Consider the following 16,132-nt stretch of genomic DNA (forward strand, 5'->3'; position numbering starts at 1 on the left):
AGCTCCCATTTTAAAAGTGAGGTTAAGAATCAAAAAATAAAAAGTAAAATCAAACATACTTTGTGCAAAAGTATTCAAAGATAAATCTAAAAGCTAAACTAGAATTATGCAGATAGAATATTGATCAGTAATTTAAAATAACATTTGTAAAGAGTTTTAATAATGTAAAAAAAAAGTTTACAATAAAAAAAACTTGAGAAATTCTTGCATACAACCACGAATACAACAAAGTTTAAAATATAAGCCGGGCACAGTGGCTCACATCTGTAACCCCAACACTTTGGGAGGCTGATTTCAAGACCAGCCTGGGCAACATAGTGAGACCTCATTGCTACAAAAAATAAAAAAATTAGCCAGGCACAGTGGCAGGCACCTGTGGTCTCAACTACTCAGGAGGCTGAAGTGAGAGGATTGTTTGAGCCCTGGAGGTTGAGACTGCAGTGAGCCGAAGATTGCACCACTACATTCCAGCCTGGGTCACAGAGCAAGACTCTGAATAAAAATAAATAAATAAATATATGTGTGTGTGTGTGTGTGTGTGTGTGCATGCACGTGTGTATATTTTTATATATGCATATATACACACACATATACACACACATACATATATAGTGTATATATAATGTGTGTATACATATGTGTGCATGTGTGTAACATAGAGACAAATACAAAATTATGAAAAAAACAAAGAGGCAAAAGTGTTGATAGTGTCATTTCTGAATAACAGGATGAGGGATAATTATGTATCCTACTGTATTCTCCCTTTGCTACTTTTAATTTTGTTCTTACAATGGGGTATACATTACTTATTTTAAATTACAAAGAAATTATTAAGTCTCTTCAAATTAAAAGATAAAAGTCTTAATTGCAATTAAGAAAAAGTGATCTTATTTACTCACTTGAAACCATGGTCTTTTATCATTCTCTAAAGAGGTGGTTTCACTACAGCACACACCAAGATAAAAAAAAAGTCTAACTTGATCCAATTATACCACTTATTCAGAACTATTTAATGAGAAAATCACAACTTTGAGTTATTAAAAGCTGTAATGGTCCTGCAGAGTTCCAGACAAGTAAGCTAACAGAATTACCTTTGATTCTAAATTGTTTGCCAGGAGATTAATCCGTCTGCGCCTGAAAAAAAATCTTGTTCCTCCAGTGTGTTCAACATCCTTCAGTCTCATTTTAATCAAGTATGTTAGCCTCAGTCTAGCGGGTATTTTTAATTGCTTGAACTGCAGTACAAATAGTTTCTTATTTTAATTTTCCAAATTCATATACAACATAATTCCAAGAAAATCTAAATTTTAGTCATCAGTAGGTAAATTTTAGGGAGGTCTTTAAACATTTTAGCATCTGTCAAAGAATAGAAAAGGTCTCTCTGATAGGTGACATTTGAACAGACACCTGAAGGAAGTAATGCTCATTATAAACAGAAGGAATGACCTTGAGACGGAAGTATACTTGGGAAGTTTAGGAAAGACCAAGGACACCAGTGTTGGCTGGTACAAGTCAGCAAGTTGGGCAGTGAGAGATTCCAGAATGAAGCAGAAACCAAGATCATGTAAGCCTCTACAAGGTGCTGGGAGCCTCTGAATGTTTCTCAGTGAGATGGGAAGTCCTACAGGGTTTGGGAAAGAGGAACAGCATATTTGACTGATATTTTTAAAAGATCATTGTGGCTTCTAGAGGGAATAGACAGACCATAAGAGGGCAAGGACAGAAAAAAAGAAAAAGAGACCAGATAGGTTACTTCAATAATCAAGGAGATAAATCAGGTTGCCTCGGACAAGGGTAATAGCAGTAGAAATGGTGGGAAGAGATCAGACTTTAGATGTTTATTTTTTTCCAGATTTACTGAGGTATGATTGATGTCTTAGTCTGTTTTTTGCTGCTATACAGATTATCTGAGATTGGGATTATTTTATAAAGAACAGAAACTTATTGGCTCACAGTTCTGGAAGCTGGGAAGTCTAACATCAAGGTGTGAACACCTGGGGAGGGTCTTCGTGCTATATCATCACACAGTGGAAGTGCAGAGACAGAGGGCAGGAGACAGCCAACTTTTACATTGGCACCAATCTCACCCTTGAGGGTAGCGACCTCATGGCAATCACCTCTTAAAAGTCCCACCTCTTAATACTGTTAAAATGGAAATTAATTATTATTTTTTTTTAATCAGAGTCTTACTGTCGCCCAGGCTGCAGTGCAGTGGCATGATCTCAATTCACTGCAACCTCCTGGGCACAAGCGATCTTACCACCTCAGCTTCCCAAGTAGATAGAACTACAGTCTTGTGCCACCACACCCAGCTAATTTTTGTATTTTCTTAGTAGATATGGGGTTTTGCCATGTTTCCACAGCTGGTCTCAAACTCCTGGGCTCAAGCTATCCAACTGCCTAGGCCTCCCAAAGTGCTGGGATTAGAGGCGTGAGCCACAGTGCCTGGCCAATGGCAATTAAATTTAAACGTGAGTTTTGAAAGAGACAAACATTAAAATCATAGCAACTGACAAATAAAAACTGTATATTTAGAATACAAAACAAGATGTTTTGATATAGGTATACGCTGTGAAATGATTTCCAAAATCAAACATATCTATCACCTCATCTAGTTACCATTTTGTGTGTGGTGTGTGTGTGTGTGTGTGTGTGGTGACAACACTTGAAATCTACTCTCTTAGTAAATTTCAACTATACAATACATTATCATTAACTATAGTCACCATGTTATATATACATTAGGTCTCCATTCAGTCAAAGGGTACATGCCTGCAGTTCTAAGTATTTCAGAAATATTTGATAAGATTTGCTAATGGATAGACGCAGAATGACATTCAAACTAGTTTTGGGTGACTCCAAAGTTTGGGGTTCAGATAGCTGGAAGAACGAAGCAGTCATACGCTAAGATGCAAAGGTCAACGGAATCATTCATCTGTTTCTAAAATAATGCAGCAATGCATGAGTCTCCTAAATTCTTGGAGTACAATTTACTTTTGTCCACATCAGCTAAGAAAAGATACATGATAAAAGGATGCCACATGCAGACTGTATAAGCTTCATCTGCTTCTTAATTTTATTTGGAGCCAATCTTGACTACACACAACAAATGTTAAAATATGTGTGCTTAGCTGCAGCCTGTATTTACATTCAATTCATACCTAACACCAACGTTGCAGTCAACACCTGCCCCAGTCCTATCCACTTTACAATCCCTGTAAGGCCTCGGTGGCATTCTAATTCATACCTATCCAGCACAGCTTTTAAAATATTATAAACTGAAACCAGTGAGAGAGAGAGAATGAGAGGAGACAGGCAAGTGAGATAATCCTTACTTCCCTACCTCGCGTTCCTTATTGTCCGTCCCATTTCATATCTCCTTACAGGCTTTATGTCAAATGTTCAACATGTACTGAAGGCATTGTGTATATGTCAAATGTAAGATGAGGGGGCAAGAAAAAATTGGTTGTATTGTGTAAAGAGACATGAGGAAAGAAAAAATTAAAGCATACTTAGGTCTTTAAGAAAAATCTTTACCAATATGAAGTTACTTTGTTAATATATAATTTGATTTGTAAATGAATCATCAACTGTAAAACTATTAAGTTAAAGGAAGACAGGGAACTTTATATTAGAGAGATCGGGATGACCCCACTTGAATCCATTGATTCACCTTAGCATCACTAAAAGTAAGAATACCACACATTGTATCCTTATGAAGTGATGGTATAGGATATACACAGACTTTTGTAAGAATACTCTTACCTAAAAAAAATGCCACTAATACGCACAGCTCTCTCCATTTAATTACCAATTCATAAGAAATATATGAGATAAGGGAGAAGGCACCTCTTCCACGACAATGCCACTTGCAGAGCAATAGGTCAAGTCCAGAATTTGGGACACTTTGCAGGACAAAGGCCTCTATTTCTCCAACAAATCAATGACATGGGAAAAAGAAGGAGTGTAGGGAGTATTATGTCTGTTTAGTATTAAACAGACATAATAACCAAATTATATTATATTTGGGAAATTTATGTGACTCAGATTTCAAAAACCAATTCTACTAAAACAACCTTGGCACAACTGAGAAATTCCGAATATGAACTATACTGGATAACATTTAGTAACTGATATTAATTTTGTTAGGGTTGATTAATGACATAGTAATTACACTTTAAGAAGTCCTTATTAGTTAAAGACAATTATTTAAAAAATAAAAAAAAAGCTAGGGAGAAAAAAATGTTAGAGAGAAAAACAAGATTGACAAAATGTTGATGTTGTTGAAATTAAGTTCATTTACTATACTCCCTATTAATGTGTGTTTAGATTTTCCACAGAAAGACATTTTTAAAAATGAAACAGAAAAAAAGTAACTAGAGATTGTAAGATTGCAATGTGAACTGTCAAAAAAAATTATTACCATTTTCAACTGCTAATTTGCATGGATGAAGATTTCCTTAATGGTCTGCAACAAAACCAAAATGCAAAATCACAATACAAAAATAAATTGGAGGCTGAGGCACATAGATTATCATTTTTATTCATAATCATTCATTTCAATGTTATGCTCCTTATAATAGCTTCATGGTTGAGACTGACTTTATAATAAGAGTACACTATAAATTCAAATGTAAAATAGCTTTATTTTGAATATTAAAACATGTATCTGAAGTTCTCAGTAATATATTTGGAGGTGGAGAGAATGTCTAAGGCCTTAGAAAAGGTTTTAAAATGTTCTATTCCTTTCACATACCGCTTCAGCTTTGCTTTGAACAAAAAATGTTATGACTTACAACTCAAAGAGGTTGCTATTAAGTACCAAGAAAAAGTATCACATATAGTTGATAAGAGAGCATGATAGTCTTCTTGCAAAGCATAAATTAGAATATGGATGTGGAAGAATACTTGGTCAAGTATTCTTTTAAAAAATGGATTGCAGCTGGGCACGGTGGCTCATACCTATATAATACCAGCACTTTGAAAAGCCAAGATGGGAAGATCACTTGAAGTCAGGAGTTCGAGACTAGCCTGGACAACATGGTGAAACCCAGTCTCTATTAAAAATGCAAAAATTAGCCAGGCATAGTAGCACGCGTCTGTAATCCCATTTACTTTGGAGGCTGAGGCACGAGAATCACTTGAACCTGGGAGGCAGAGGTTGCAATGAGCCAAGATCGTACTACTGTACTTCAGCCTGGGCAACAGAGCAAGACTCTAGACAAACAGACACACAGACAGACACAGACAGACAGACAGAAAGACAGACAGACAGACAGACAGACAGATAGATAGATGATAGACAGATATTGCAAAAGTACTTGCGACGGAGGCCAGGAATTTCCTCAGATAATGGCCCAGAGCTTTTCCATACAGAATAGAAGAGATACCTAAGCCTGAAAAAGGTTGTAGTACCTTTCATTCCTTCATTCAAGAAATAGTTACAAGATGCCTATCTTGTATACTGGGAATATGGAGAAAAATCCCTGCCCTTATAGATTACATTCCTAATAGAGGGAAGACAAAAATAGGCAAAATAGTAAATTATACAGCATTTCTGAAGATAAGTGCTGTGGATAAAAGTAAACCAGGGCGGGGGAGAGACAGCATTAGAGAGAGGTTTCTATTTTTAAAAGGAAGGTCAGAGAAAGGCTTACTGTGGAACTACTCAAGGAGACATAAAGGGGGTAAAGGAGCAGTTTCGTCATCTCAGAAATGAATATTCTAGGCAGAAAGAGTAGCAGAGCCAAAGCCATGGGGAAAGCATGCCTTGGATGTTCCAAGAGCAGCAAAGAGGCTAATTTGAGCAGATTAAGCGAGAGAGGGACAGAGTGGTTGTAAAAGAAGTTGGAGAGGCAACAAAAGTGTCAGATCATGTCCTCAAAGGACAATTCCAAGACTGTCTTAGTTTGGGTGGCAGCGGGAAGCCACTGGAGGTTTGGGAGTAGAGAAGAGATCTAACTCATGTTTTAAAAAAAATCACTCTGGCTGTGGTTCCAACAATACTGTAGGGGGGAACAGAAGCTATCTGTTAGAAGGACAGGACGGACGGCAAAAAATAGCCTCCTATTGCTCCCAATCTCTGTATACAAACCTCTTTACAAAGTGACTTTGCTGCTCCCCTCATAAAAAAGTAAACTAATTTTCTATCCCCTTCATCTGGCTTGATCTTGTGACCTACTCTCACCAACAGCAGGTAAAATTCTAAGTCTAGGCCTCAAAAGCCCACGTAGTTTCCTCTTGTTCTCTTGCTTCCATTAGACCACCATGTAAAGAAATATAAACATGAGATAGTTTACTGAACCACGTGGAGCAGAGATAAGCCACCTCAGCTGAGGCCTCCAAACCTACCAGTCCCCGTCACTGCATGAGTGAGCATGGGCAAGGCCAGCAAAAGAGCTTCCCCCATCTACCCCAAGCCCAACCTAAGTTGCCAACCACAGAATCACAAACTAATAGATAGCTGCTGCTTTAAGCCACAAAATGTTGGGGGTAGGTAACTATAAATAACTAATACAAAGGCTATTGCAAGATCCAGGGCATAAACAATGGGGCTTAGACTAGGGTGAGAGCCACAGGTAGTCACAAGTACTTGGATTCTAATTACATTGTGAAGGTATAGCCAACATGCTTTCCAAAGTAACAGTACATATAGATAGTGAGAGAAAGAAGAGTCAAGGATGATACCCAGGTTTTAAGCCTACGTCATGAAAAGAATGCAGTTTCTGTTAACTGAGATAGGGAACATTATAGGTTCAAAAAGGAAATTCAGGAGTTGAGTTTGAAATATATATTAGTCATCCAAACAGAAAATGCTGAGTAGGCACTGGATATGAGGAGTCAGGAATTCAAGAGAAGGCCAGGCTGAAAACATAAATTTCGAGGCCAGTAGGGTATTACTAGTACTTAAAGCTATTATTTAGGTCGGGCACAGTGACTCACAACTGTAATCTCAGCACTTTGGGAGGCCGAGGTGGGCAGATCATTTGAGGTCAGGAGTTCGAGACCAGGCTGACCAATCTCTCTACTAAAACTACATAAATTAGCCTGGCGCGGTGGTGTATGCCTGTAGTTCCAGCTACTCGAAAGGCTGAAGCAGAAGAATCACTTGAACCCAGGAGGCAGAGGTTGCAGGGAGCTGAGATAGTGTCACTACACTCCAGCCTGGGTGACAGGGAGACTCCATCTCAAAAAATAAATTAATTAATAATAATAATAAAGCTAATATATAAAAGCTGAATGATATGATCCTGAAGCATAAAGTCTAATGACTGAGCCCTGAAACACTCCAATGTTAACAGCCCTCTTATCAGAAAGATAAGGAAGAACCAGTAAAGGAATCTAAAAAGGGAAAATGAGGTAAAAGAAAAACCAGGAATTGTGGCATCTTTGCTAGTAAGGGAAGAAAGCATTTTAAGACGCAGAGAGTGGACCAGGCACAGTGGCTCATGCCTGTAATCCCAGCACTTTGGGGGCAAAGGAGGGTGGATCACTTAAGGTCAGGAGTTCGAGAACAGCCTGGCCAACATGGTGAAACTCCGTCTCTAATAAAAATACAAAAATTAGCTGGCTGTGGTAGCACATGCCTGTAATTGCAGCTACTTGGGAGGCTGTGGCAGGAGAATCACTTGAACCAGGGAGAAGAAGGCTGCAGTGAGCCAAGGTTGTGCCACTGCACTCCAGCCTGGTTGACACAGTGAGACTCTGTCTCAAAAAAAAAAAAAAAAAAAGAAAGAAAAAAGAAAAGAAAAACAAAAATAAAGAAGCAGAGAATGACTAGCTATCTCAAAAAAATGCTGACAGGTCAACTGAGAGGTAAAATTTTTGAACAGACTTTTAGACTGAGGAAAATGCAAGGGCCAAACATGGTGCCTCCACCTGCAATCCCAGTACTCTGGGCCCAGGCAGGAGGACTACTTGAGGCCAGAAGTGCAAAACCAGCCTGGGCAACATGCTAAGTCCTCACCTCTACAAAAAATAGAAAAATTAGCCAGTGATGGTGGTGCCTATCTGCAGTCCTCGCTACTCAGGAGCCGAGGCAGAAGTACCCCTTGAACCCAGGAGTTCAAGGCTGTGGTGAGCTATAATCACACCATCGCACTTCAGTGTGGGCAGCAGAGCAAGACTCTGTCTCCAGATGAAAAATAAAGTCAACAATGACTTTTAGAAGAGCAATTTTTTGATACAGGTGAGAGAAAAAAGCCTGTTTAAAGTAGGTTTAAGAAAGAATAGAAGGAAAGTAATTGGAAACAAGTATAGTTATACTGAAGGGGGTAACAACTTGTACAGTGGCTTAAGCAGGAATGGGGTCAAAAGCTATTATTTTAACATGGAAAAATATTAGCATACTGGCATACTGAAAGGAGGGGAAATGCAATGGTTAGAGAGAGGGATGCTAGAGCTAAATCCTTGGGAAGGTAAAAGAATGAAACCTACTGCATGAGTGAGGAGCTGTCCTTAGAAACAGACTCTGGGTCAGAAAACAACAGATGAAAATCTTAGGTAAATGCAGGTATGCCCACCTCCCACATTCATGGCAATTTGCATTCACATCAAAGCATTTTCTATACCTCTGGGCCCAGAATTGTCCTAAAAATAATCAACATAACCTTCTAATTCTACCAATAGATAAGAATTGGCACACATGATGAAATGTATTTGCAAAAGTATTTTGGGAGTTCGAAGGTCAGGAAAAGGTACAAAAAGGCAAATAGGCCACGCTGTCCATCCTTTCTCCAACAGATAACACAAATATTCACTGGAGACATATATGTTATTTTTAAATTTAGAAACAGTACTATGCCAACTGCCCTACTCCAAGAGAAACTATGACTTGATGAGTAATGTTGACAACAGAAAGCTTCATCAAAACTTAAAGTCCAAACTGCTAAAAGCTAGCCATATACACTTCAGAAAAGTGCTGTCGCCCTTATAACCAAATCTAACCTCTTTCCAACCTGTCCTCTTCTCCTCTAAATAATCTTTCCTCCCTTTCTGATTCCTTCCCAAGCTTTTACAATGATATCATAGTCAACCAGCTTTCTTATATCCTCAGCCTCTTCACTAGATGCTCCCCATACCTCCCAGGCCTAATAGAAGCTAAACTCCCCTGCATTGGTGCCCCCCATCAGCAAAAGCTAATCATGCTAATCATGGGCCCAGAGGAATGTTTCCAGACCACTTACCCCAACCCGTCACCATCCGCTGTACCTTTGAGGGCATAACATCTAAGTATCTTCATCTCTCATATATACTGATGACCACCATAGGCAATCTAAGTCCTCAGCAATTAGGATCACATTCTGCCTTTCCTCCCTGGGTACCACAGTCATCTGGGGTCAATGTCTAGGTGAGCAATTCATCCAACAAACCACCAGCCTCATTGTTCCCGAACAACTCTGTTTCTACCATCTGTATCCACAGCCAAACCCTATACACCATCTGCACCCTAAAAATCTTAAATTCCAATATTCTACTCTGACCACAGAGTATTTCTATCCTTTTAAAGTCATCTCCCTTTTAGCTACAAACACTTGTATATTTACTTCATCCAGACTTTTAATCCTTTGAACCAACTATGTTCTCTCAATCTCTCAGCTCCTCCTGACTCTGTTACCATCCGTAACCAGTCTAAACTTTACATTCCATCACTCTGACCATTCTTTCATCAATATTTTCAACTCTTTTGCATTCTTACCATATGCACATAACAAAATCCAAATATTATATCAATACAACTATTCATCATCTCTGGTTCTAGTGAATTTTGCTGCCAAAAGTCACACAATCATATGTACTGGTATTAATGATCCTGGCCTATCTGGGAAACCTTCCAAAATCTGTAGTTCGCCCTCTCTTCTATTCCCTAATGGCATCTGACTAGTCTCTTCTTGGATTCTCTCCCTCCTTATCTTCTGGACACTGTCATTAGGCTGTTCCTTCCATCTTTTTCATTGGGTCATCTTTCTTACAGGGTGGTGTTTCCCAGGGTTTCCCTTCTGTTTTATTCTTGTTCTACAAGCTTGCTCTTAGGCATCATCCACTCTCACATTGTTTTAACTACCTATAAGTTGATAGCATCCTAATCTCTATCTCCAGCCTAGAATTCTCTCTTTATCTCCAGACCAAAGCAACCAAATGCCCACTGAACAGCACCAACTGTGTGACCCAAACCCATGCCCAAGACTACTGATTTTATTCTCCCCATACATCTGACATTCCTTATGTGATTCCTATCTTGGGAAGTCATAAACCTAAGAGGTATCCTTGACTCCATCACTTCTGCATCCCCTACATCCATCTGGCCACTAACTCAATCACCTGAATGTATCTGAAATCCATCCTGTTCTCTCAAGTACCACTGCATTTTCAGAGTTCTGCCCCATCTAATGGAAATGTTTGCCTTACTCCATTATAATTCATTCCTCACACTGCCTCAAGAAACTGATCTTAACTTTCTTCCACTTAAAATCTATTACTCATGGATCACCATAGCCTCCAGAATAAAGCTCAAAATGGCTAACATTGTGGGAAGAGAGCTATCATCATTTACCCCTTGTTTACTTTTTAAAGTTCAACTCTCTATTCTCTCTCCTAACACATGAAGGGTCTATATTCTGTCTCTAACCTACCTGTTTGTCCTCACTGTTTTCTTGTGCCTGGAATATCTTATCCTCTAACCTTACCAGCTAATTCCTACTTACTTTCAAACTTCAATTCAGAGGAAAATTCTTCCATAAGCCTTCTCTGAATCTTCTCGAACCCTGCACACAGTTTTCTTCTATCCCCCACTGTACGCTATGTGAACAACTAAATTATAATCTTTATCTCATTGTATTTTGGCCTTGTTTATGGTGTCCATGCAATACTGTAAGTTCCTTAAAGAAAAGCTAGGGACCTAGCACCAAAGTAGTTGCTGTCTTTGGTGAATGAAGGAATAAATAATAAATGATGAATATAATACCTTTAATAATTATGACTCTTTAAAAATTGCATTTAAATGTTTCAACAATTTAAAAAATTTAATAAAAAGTTTCCTCCATTCCTCCCCATGTGAATGCCCTAATAGCATATACTAAAACTAGGTTTGGTTACATAAACCAACATGTGCAATGATTGTGAAACAGGGTAAAACTTAAGTGTAAATTATGAAAGCAGGTAGGCCAAGTAGAAAGACTTGTCACGAGAGAAGGGAAAGATACACTCTGGAAACCAAAAAACTTCATAATAAAACTACAGTTACAACATTCAAAATTACTATATTACATTTGTTCAACACACTTATCAGTCAAATTAGCAAGAACTCATCTGACCAAGAGGAGCTTAGAAGATACATTCGAAGGTAGTAGAAAGAACTGAAATCTTCAGTTTAGGAGCTTCAGTGGAATGCTTCATTGGTCCCCAGGCAAGTGAAAAGATAAAGCTTTAAATAAATAATAGTAATAAACTGACTATCTATGCAAATTGGATTCTCAACTCCCTTTGGCCTAAAGAAATGTTTTCCCATCAAGAACAATGGAAAACTATACAGTAAAGTCAAGGGTTTTGAAACATCTTCAAAATATATAAAACTAAAGTAACTCAGGCTAATTAAATGAAAACCAATACAAACTTCTAAAATCATAAACGAAATTTTATTACTTCCAATATGAGACCATAAGTACTTGGGGGTTATAAAAACTATATTTCAATCCATTGTTTGAAAATAGACGGGCTGTTCCACATCACTTAAAGCTTTGTTGTTTCAAATCATTTACATAGGGGAAATTCGCAAATATTCCTTGTCCTATCAGCTAAGCAAAACATGTTTCTTATTACGTGGAAATAGCAACACAACCTCCATTTAATCTATTACTAACTGTGAATCACAGAATTAGATTATACTCATATAACTATACTATACCTTATTATATCATACATCTCTAGATCTATAGATTTCTCATCTGCTAATAGGTACTACCCACTTGATCAAAATTTAAATTATCACCCTAATTTTCTTTTTGTACATAAGCTAAGTTTATTGTTATATGTCAAGAAATACTGATTAAGATCGAGTTTTGCTATAAACTCAGTAATAATCCTGACACTATTATTTCCTTATATTTCCTCCAAATATAATTATAATTGTATTTCTTATTGTGTTTTTTTTACACCAAAATGCTAATGTCCTCAATTCTTGAATTTTCCCCCACTAACCTTCCAATCTTGATCAGGTTCATTTCTAGAACTGAAAGATGCAGCAGCAAGACAGGTGGATCACTTGAGGCCAGGAGTTCAAGATCAGCCTGGCCAAGATGATGAAACCCTATCTCTACTAAAAATACGAAAATTAGCCAGGCATGGTGGCATGTGCCTGTAATCGCAGCTACTTGGGAGGCTGAAGCAGGAGAATCACTTGAACCCGGGAGGTCGAGGTTGCAGTGAGCAGAGATCGTGCCATTGCACTCCAGCCTTGGTGACAGAGTGACAATTTGTCTCCATAAAAAAAAAAAGTATCAAATGCAAAATTTTTAAGTTATATTTTCTTAAATTTCCTAAACTCCTAATAGTGATATATAGAATTTAATTCAACTAATGATTTGTGGACAATATCCCAAAAGTATCATGAAGCTAACAATACTATGTCTCAGACTAACTGTTTTAAAAATCCTTTTAAACCTGGAAAAAGGCCATACGATTTACTGGTAAGTACCAGCAGTCAATCAACAAATGAAAAACTCTTGTTACATCTCCATGAAAATTTTGATCTCAAACTATTTATTGGCCTTTTGATTATCAGGCCTCTACTGGAGGCAACAATCAGCTAAAATCCAGTAAATTTCAGATTAATGAAATAAATGTTAAAATAGACACAATATTGATAAATACTAGCCAAGCAATCCTAACTACCTAGCACTGATTAAGTAAGCCAATAATCAAGGTAGAGGTTTTAGCTTCCACTAATCTATCAAAGCAAGTCAAAATGCTTTGAAAATTGCATTTTTATGCAATTGTTTCAATATCATATCTTTGTACATAACATTAAATAGCTCGTGATTACTACATTTCAAAATTTAGATGAGTCACAGTGCTTTCAACACAGGAATTGGATGTGAATCAAAATTGCAAACATGCACTTGCTTGCTAGTCAAAAAGTGAATGTGGATGGATACAATGTTCGTTGACACAGTAAAACATAATATAAAATACATCCTGTGTTTTTAAAATAGTTACTTTCTAACTGCTAACACGGTTCAGGAAACACACCATCTACCCCTCCTCTCCTTGAAAATCTCAAAATTATACTAATCCATTCCCCTTCTTACAGATAGACCACTGAAACCTGGAGTCACTACTGATACAGTTATCAGGATTACCCCTCAGGGCCACCATGGTTTAAGGGATACTAGAACCTGAAAATAACAACAACAACAAAAACCCATCTCAAATCTAGACAATAAAACTGGCATATAAACTGGAAGAAAACGCAGGAAATGCCAATCTTAGTATCTGGTATGAGGCTGACCATCATTAATCCATCAAAAAAGTTTGGAATGGATGAATGAATGCATGAAATTGGCAGGATGATTTCACTGATTTCAAAAGCTCCAAATTCAGGAACCACACTGAGAGATCAGGACGCCACAACTGAAACTAAAACTGATGAAGGGTAAATGCAACACAACTGCATGTCTCCCCACGTTATCTGCTGCGAAAATTTCAAAATATATATATAGTATTTCTTCAGGTAACTTCCGCAAGTGCGGACAGAGCCAGAGAACTAAGAGGCTGCAAACAGGCCCTGCTCACCCATAAGCCTTTGCATTATAAGTGGACACGATCTGAGTGAGTCACCGGGAATGAGAAAGAGACAGTCACCCCAGGCCAGGCAGGACGCGGCCAGAATCTCCTGCTCTGCCCCCAACTAGGGAACCGGTCGAAGGAGAGAGTGGGACGACTGCAACCTGCTGCAGCTAAGTATGCAAGGATCCCGCCGACCGGCTTCCGAGTCGGGATTCCACTGAGTCCCACCGCAGCCACCAGAGCGAGCCCTGCCCAGGTATCTCGGAGATCCGTAATCTCAGAAGGCCTGGTCCTCCAGGAGCTCAGAGCCCCGGCAGGGCCGGACGAGTGCAAACAGCAGGACCTGCCCTCCGCCGCTACGCGGCCCTGCCGCCACATGCTCCACTGCCCCGTCACCCAGAGCAGCCCCAGCCCCGCAGGGCCGCAGCCGCAACCCATGCAAGCCGACCGGGCCGCAGGCGGCGCGACCCGGCGGCTCTCTAGCAGGGGGCAGCGGGGGCAGCCGTGGCAGCCCGCCGCCCCGCACGGCTTACCTCCCTTCTGCCACAAGCTCAGCCTAGCGCCGGCTGCCTGACGTGGCCCGCCCCGCCGCCTCGAACGCTCGGAGGCGGGGACTGCAAGAGAGAGCCAATGAGCTGCACACCGCGAGGGCCTGTCCCGCCTCCTCAGGCTGCGGCCCGCCCTCCCCCGCTCGCGCGCAAGCGCGTCCAAGGCCCTGGCCGCGCACTGCGGCTAGAAGGCGGCGTGGGCGGCAGACTGGAGCTCTGCAGCCTAGCGGGCGCGGGGAGGGTTGCGCGCGGGGGCTGGCTGTGGAGCAGCACCGCAGTGAGGAGTTAGCACAAGCTAAAGCAGATTAAAGGAACCTGCCTAGAGACGCCACTGCAGTGTGCCCAGGTAGTCCTGTTGGCAGCCTGCCCCTATGCAGCTTTTGGCGATGCAGAACGACTTCTTGGTATTTGGAGATTTTGTTTTTCCGGGAGAAACAAATAATACTGCTAAGATTAAAGATTCAGAATATTTAAAGCAGACTGCCGACTGGCAGCGAAGACGTTTCGTTCTTTCTCTAGTAGCTACGGCTTGGTGTCTGTACTTCACTTGGCCAACACAGAACGCTGCAGCTTTCCACGCCACTGTGGTACATCCACTTGTTGGATAGTCCTGAGGGCATCCTAGCCCAAGTGTTTCTGCTGATCTGACCTGGGGAGAATTGGCGCGACTAATTATTGCTGTTGTTAATGCTGCTACGATTTTGCCTGATACTTCCTGAATGATAAACATGTATTTTCTCCGGGGGCGGGGCAGGGGCTCCCACGTGGGAAGGCTGTAACAGACAGACAGCAGCCACAATGAAACGCGCTGAAAAGAGGCAGCAGAAAAAATGAGGAGAGACTGGTATGACGGAGTGGAATCCTGGTTGGGAATGACAGAATGGAAATTATATGCAAGATGAAAGAGTTAAGACAAATTACTCTTAAGAATCTGACTGAGTTGTTTCTAAACCCTGGGGCACCCTTAGAAGCAGGTGGAGAACTTTAAAAAAAAAAAAAAAAAAAAAAAAAAGTGCATGGGCCTCATCACTAGAGATCGTGGTTGAATAGGCTCTGCTGCAGGGCCTTGACACTGGTATTTTTCTAAGTTTCCAAAGTCATTTTAATGTGTAGACAAGAAGTTCTGTTTCTTGGTTCCCTATCACCTCAGAAAAGTGATTATGTATCACAGATCGTTATCAGTTTTCCCAATGACCGGCTATGCACTCACTCTTTAAGAATTTATCTAAATTAGTTTTGGGGCCAGGTGGACTGGTTCACGCCTGTAATCCCAGCACTTTGGGAGGCCGAGGCTGGAGGAGTTTGGAACCAGCCTAGGTAACATGGTGAAACCTCATCTCTACTAATATATATATATATACAAAAATTAGCCGGGCGTGGAGTTGCGTGTCTGCAGTCACAGCTACTCTACTCAGGAGGCTGAGGCAAAAGAATCGCTTGAATCCGGGAGACACAGGTTGCAGTGAGCCAATGTGGCGCCACTGCACCCCAGCTTCTGTGATGGAGTGAGACTCTGTCTCAATCAATCAATCAATATTGAACCTACTTAAAGGTATTCAACCTCTGTTATCCTTTGCGTGAAATGAGTTTTATAAGGTTTATAAAAGTCCTTTTTATGGACTTTGATGATGTTCTTCAGTCTTCCAAATGCACCAATATTTCTTTTAGGACCATTTTTATATTTTTTCTTCTATTCCTTATTTCTTGAGACTCATTAGTCAAAATTATAATTAAACATGTAAGTATGTGAACAGCTCTGTTCTAAGTATATAAATTCATTTAATCCACATAACAACGTTATG

At 39.9% G+C, this 16,132-nt stretch overlaps 1 protein-coding gene across 3 annotated transcripts in view; it reads right to left on the minus strand.

Annotated features, from left to right (window-relative positions):
• The window catches only part of FOCAD (focadhesin), a 289,039-nt gene extending 274,409 nt beyond the window's left edge, over positions 1 to 14,630 (minus strand). For all 3 annotated transcript variants that reach the window (XM_032300072.1, XM_032300075.1, XM_032300076.1), the window contains exon 1: positions 14,316 to 14,630. The gene's annotated coding sequence lies outside the window, so the exon portion shown is untranslated. The remainder of the gene's footprint in view (positions 1 to 14,315) is intronic.
• Between the last annotated feature and the right edge of the window lie 1,502 nt (positions 14,631 to 16,132).

The sequence above is a fragment of the Sapajus apella genome, unplaced genomic scaffold (genome assembly GCF_009761245.1).
Source record: "Sapajus apella isolate SASKATOON/1434 unplaced genomic scaffold, GSC_monkey_1.0 scaffold42, whole genome shotgun sequence".
Classification (NCBI taxonomy): domain Eukaryota; kingdom Metazoa; phylum Chordata; class Mammalia; order Primates; family Cebidae; genus Sapajus; species Sapajus apella.